This window comes from Cnephaeus nilssonii (genome assembly GCF_951640355.1).
Source record: "Cnephaeus nilssonii genome assembly, chromosome: 12".
NCBI lineage: Eukaryota > Metazoa > Chordata > Mammalia > Chiroptera > Vespertilionidae > Cnephaeus > Cnephaeus nilssonii.
This window is the reverse complement of record NC_137083.1, coordinates 61,219,521-61,225,576: the sequence shown is the minus strand read 5'-3', so window position 1 is coordinate 61,225,576 and position 6,056 is coordinate 61,219,521.

The following is a 6,056-nucleotide window of genomic DNA, read 5'->3' as shown; positions in this document are numbered from 1 at the left end:
GTTTCCTTCACTCAGCATCATAGTCTTGAGGTTCATCTACTGGATGCATGTAGCTATGGTGGATTCATTTTCTCTACTCTGCTGTGTTCGGTATGAATACAGCCCCATCTCCATTTATCCAGACTTGACCATGTATCTTGGTGCACATGCGCAAGAGTTCCAGTCCAGAACACATGGCTGGGAGTGGGATTGTCAGCTGTGGAACTGTCAGGGTATAGGCTGTGCGGTACATTTTTATCTTGACTAGGTAACAACTGTTTTCCAAAGTGATTTCATCAATTTATAAAGCTCCACCAGGGGTGGATGAGAAATTCTATTGCCCCCTGTTTTTGCCGACACTGGGTATAGACTGACTTTATATATATATATATATATATATATATATATATATATATATATATATATATTATTGATTTCAGAAAGGAAGGGAGATAGAAACATCAATGATGAGAGAGATTCATTGATTGGCTGCCTTCTGCACGTCCCCTACTGGGGCGGGTGGGCGGGGAAATCGAGCCCGCAACCCCGGGCATGTGCCCTTGGCCGGAATCGAATCTGGAACCCTTTAGTCTGCAGGCCAATGCTCTATCCACTGAGCCAAACCGGCTAGGGCTAGACTGACTTTTTAACTTTTGCCAATTTGGTGGTGTGATGTGGTAATTTCATTGTGGTTTTCATTTGTTTTTCCCCTGATTATTAATTACTAATTTGCATATATTTATAGATCATTTGTGAGTCCTCTTCTGTGAAATGGCCTTTCATGTTTTTTGCCCATTAAAAAAAAACGAATCCACAGATGTTCTTTATATGTCATGCAAATTAATTGTTGACCAGTTTTATGTGTTGTAAATATGTCCTCTCCGTTTGAGGTTTGCTTTCTTCTCCCTGTCAAGGGTCTTAAGAACAGAAGTTCTTAATTTTAGTGTGGTTGACTTCATCCATTTTTCCCTTTATGGGAAACTTCATGTTTTTTCTTTTGTGTCTTATTTAGAAAAATGATTTTCTATCCCAATGTCATAAAACTATTCTATATTGTCTTCTAAGTGTGTTATAATTCTTTGCATTTTATATTTAAATATTTTAATCTACCTAGAATTAATTTTGGTATGTGGTGTGATAGTGATTTAATTCCATTTTTCCCATATAGATCTACAACTGTTCCAGCAACATTTATTGAATTAACTGCTCCATAATGATCTGCTGTGTCACAAAACAAAATTTCCAGTGTGTTTGGGTTTGTTTCTGTGCTATGTTCTACTGGTATTTATCTGTGCCAGTCCTCTGCTGTCTAAATTACTATAACTTTATAATATGTCTTACTGCCCTGGCCAGTGTCGCTAAGTGGTTAGAGAATTGGCGTGGACACTGGAAGGTCTCGGGTTCTATTCCCAACACGAGCATCTACCTGGTTGAGGCAAGTGCAGGAGGCAACCAATAGATGTGTGTCTCTCACATTAATGTTTCTCTCTCTCTCTTCCCCTTCCTCCCTCCCTTCCACTCTCTCTAAAAATCAATGGAAATAACATCCTTAGATAAGGATTAACAAAAAACAAGACAAAATAAAAATGTCTTGCCCTAGCTAGTGTGGTTCAGTGGGTAGAACGTCAGCCTGGGGACTCAAGGGTCCCAGGTTTGATTCCAGTCAAGGGCACATGGCTGGGTTTCGGGTTCGATCCCCAGTAGGGAGCATGCAGGAAGCAGCCAATCAATGATTCTCTGTCATCATTGATGCTTTTATCTCTCTCTCCCTTCCTCTCTGAGATCAATAAAAATATATTAAAAAAAATTACTGTCTGGTATAGAAAGGTCTCCCACTTAATTATTCTTCAGGATTGTCTTGACTCTTCTTAGGATCTTTATGTTTGCAGATATGTTTTTATCAACTTGTGAAGCTTTGTGGGACTGCTGGGCTTTTGACTGGCATTACTTTGAATCTCAAGATCTATTTGGGGAGAATGTATAATTTTATGATATTGAGTTTTCTTATCCAAAAATATAGTATATCTTTAGATTTGTTTAGAACCTTAGCATTTCTCAATAAAGTTTTATAATTGTCTTCTGGAAGGATTGCACATTATCTATTAGAATTATTCTTGAACATTTTTCTATGTTAAATATTCTTGGGAAGTTGAAAGCAGTATCATTATGTAGTGACTCCCTTATTTCTTCTGATAATGCCTTTGCCTCAAAGTTCATTTTATATTAATAAACCCACACCTGCTTTCTTTTGGTTAGCATTTACCTAGAATATCCTTTTTCCATCTTTGACTTTAAGTTTCTCTTTGTTCTTATTCTTTAGGCATATCTCTTGTGAATACATATAGGTAGGTTTTATAAAATAAAATCTATTTTGATTTTTTTGGTCTTTTACTGGAGAGCTAAGCTCTTTTACATTTAGTACGATTGAAAATAGATTTAGGTGAGTTGCTTTTTAAAAAAAATGTCCTTTCTACTTGTCTACTCTTAAAAATTCCTTCTTAAACCTTTCTTTTTCATTTTCTTTTCCTTTATTCCCCTACCTGCTTTTCTCATTTCATCTTTATCCTTTCTACCTGTTTGTAGTCTTTTAGTTCTTATTCTAGCAAATTTGAACATAGCAAACTAATCAAAGTCTAGAAAATTATCAGTATCTGCCTTTTCTCCTAACAATTCCAGGACCTTAAAACACTAACTCTGATTACCCACTTGCAAATAATATGCTACCATTGTCCAGGATTTAAAATCTTGGTGTTAGGTGAGCGGGAAGAAAATATCCCCTGAGACTTCACAATAACAAGTAATTCGCCCCCAGCCCATGAGTTTGTGATCTAAATTTGTGCTAACTATGTAGTAAAAAAAAAAGAAAAAACCCAAACTCAAGCAAATAATTTAATTTAGGCTGGTCTCAGGTTGGTAGTGCCTCCCAGGCAACTCACAAAAGTAAATGCAATTCCTCCCTGAAGAATTCCACTTCGATCCAGGCTGCAAGGCTTCCTATAGATAAAGGTCCAAAGAAAATGACGGACTCCCAGATGAATGGCACAAGGAAACAATGCAGCACGAGTAAGAACCAGCAGAAACAATATACAACAGAAATACCAGTAGACTTGCCAAGTCTTCAGATTTTGCAATTATCTGACATAGAATATAAAATAATTATATTTTATAGATTTAAGGCAACAACCAAGGAGCTCTAAAATAGATAAGAAATTTAAGTCATTTGGACTTGAAAAAAATCAAATAGAACTTGTGAAAATGAATACCATATTGTGTTGACTATAAAACACAATTGACTGTAAGATGCACCAGAATGCTATGTGCCATCAGAAACACTTCCATTTATTATTGCAAGATGCCACTCATTGTAAGATACACCCTGATTTCAGAGGTATTAAAATGTGGGGGGAGGGGGGGAATTGTTTCAGAATTGATGAACTGTAGAAATTGGAATTTAAAATTTAGCGGATTGATTCAATTACAGATTAAACTCAGCTGATGAAGGAGAATCAGTTAACTGGAATAAAGAAACAGATATTTGAATAATAATAATAAAAAAGAAACAGATATTTGATACAAAGAAATTATCCAGGAGGTAGCCTAGAGAGACGATAAAGTAGAAATATAGCAGAATGATTAAGAGATTTGGAGGATAGAATGAGAAGACCTAACATATCTAATAAAAAGTTCCAGAAGGTGATAGAATGAAAAAGAGGCAAAGTTTAAAATTACGACTGAGAAATTTGTGAAAATAGTAGAAAGAGAGCCATCCCCAGATACAGGAGTCCAGATGAATCTCAAGCAGAATAAACTCAAGAAATCTATGCCTAGACACACTGTGGTGTAGCTGAAGAATACACAAAAATAAAACCACATAACATCAATGACGAAGAGATCGTCAAAACAACCAGGGATAAGAAAAGATCACCTACTAAAGAGCAGTAAACGGACCAATGATGATCTTTTGACAGCAAAACATGGGAGCCAGAAGACAGTGGGATGTTTTCAACATGCCAAGAGAAAAATAATGATCAACCTAGAATTGAAACCCAGCAACAGAAAGAATTTTCAGACAAATGAAAAGCGAGAACTTCACTCAAGGAATGTTTTAAAAGGTACTAGTATACTTCAAGCAGAAGGCAAATGATCCTAAATCCGAGGTATATTCTTCTAGCAGGAAAGGATTCAGTGAACTCTTTTTTTATATTTTCTCCTGCAGGTGGGTGGATTTTCTTGTTATGTTTATTTTAAATTAATTTTCTACTTACCCCATCAGAAATCTAAGGGCTAGGTCTATACGACTGCTTTATTCCCAGATTTTAGCAAGTGCCTGGCACAGAGTAGGTATTCGGTAGACAGTTATTGCATAAATGATTAGATGAGTAATTAATTTCGAGGGAGACACCATTATTAGGTATTAGATCAAACACAGCTGTGTGTTTCTGCTTCAAATCCAGCCATTGGAGGCAGTGTGTTGGGGCTGGTGAATTCCCATAGCACTATGCTGTGAATACGGCAGCCATGGCCACCTGTGGCTATTAAATTAATTAAAATAGAAAATTCAGTTCTTCAGTTGCTAGTGGCTCGTGGCTATCCCATTGGACAGTGAAGACAGAGAACATTTCCATTATCACAGAACGTTCTATTGGAAGTGCTGTCACAGAATTCTGGCGAATTCTTAACGGCTCCTGTCTCTTTCTCTTTCTCTCTTGCTCTTGATCTCTCTCTCCAGCCCCAAACCAAGCACAGGGTTTTCAGTGTCCTGTTTTTAGTGTCTTAACATGATGCTTTTGAACGAGAAGATGCTGGGTATTTTTGGTGACTAGCACTATTCCCAGTTTTTCTTTTCAATCCCTGAGCTATTGTTTACTAAGACATTCTTTTATTCCAGTTTCTACTAACGCTGAATGTTACCTGGGTGGAAAGCGTAATTGCTTTTTTTTTGTAAGGCCCTTAAACCCTTTGCTAATGTTTCTGTCTGAGAGTTCCCAAAGCCAGGGTTCTAGGAGAGCTTGGCATGTCTGAGCAGCTGACCCACGAAATAATGGAGTAGGTCCGGCGGGGTGTGGGAGCAGGGCATTCTGTCGGTAAAAGAGCTCCCCTCTCTGCACACATGGCCAGTTAATTGGCCATTCTGGGAAGGTACAGATGGGGAGGGGGGCTGCTGAGAATGGCTGGTGACAGTTAAGTGGCCTTTTGTTGACATCCTCTGCTGAACAACTTTGTTGGATTTCGTCTCTGCCTCTCCTCTGCCTCCTGTGGATTTTCTGTTAGATTCATCATTTACCATTCAGGCACCATCTTTCAGGCTCTGCTTCCAATATGACTGCTTTGTGTGCTGGCCTCTGCTTTATCCCTACGATTGCCAGACCATAAAGGGGGCTGTGCGGGGCTTTAGCAGGACCGAGAAATTGACTCGGCTGTCTGTTGAGAACTACAATAATGACTGCAGGGACCTTCCTGTCCAGCAGAAAACTCACTGCCTACCCCAGCATAATGGGGACCACCTGAAGGCAGAGAAAAGGGACTCTCCACTGAATTCCTTCTCATACAATACATTTCCTTTGTTCCCCTCTCCATTCTCTGAGGCTCTTCCCCTTCTCCGTTGCAATTGGAGTACTGACCTAAGATGCAGTTGTGACTAAGAGTTAACGCCTTTGAAATAATAATACATTCCATGTTGAAGGCTTTGCCAAGCCAATTCACCCAAGTTGTCTCTGCTAATACGCGCCCCCCCCCACCCAAAAAAACCCTGTGAGGTAGGGAAGGGAGGTGTTATTATCCCCATTTGACTGATGAGTAAACTGAGATTTAGAGAGATTAAGTCAAGTGCCCCAGCTCTTTTAGACAGGAAGTGAGCACCGGTCTTTGTCTCTAAACCCAGAGTTCTCTCAATGGCGTCCACACCCTGATGTGTAAGGAGGATATGGCCCAGGGAAAGTGTGAGTGGATGGGGAGGGAGGAGAGCAGAAAGGAAAGAATTAAATGAGGAGGGAGGAAGGGAGTGATTCTTTGGGTCTCTAGTTACTCTTATCTTTCTTTCAAGATGGTGGATTTGATGTTCACAACATGCTGGCCCA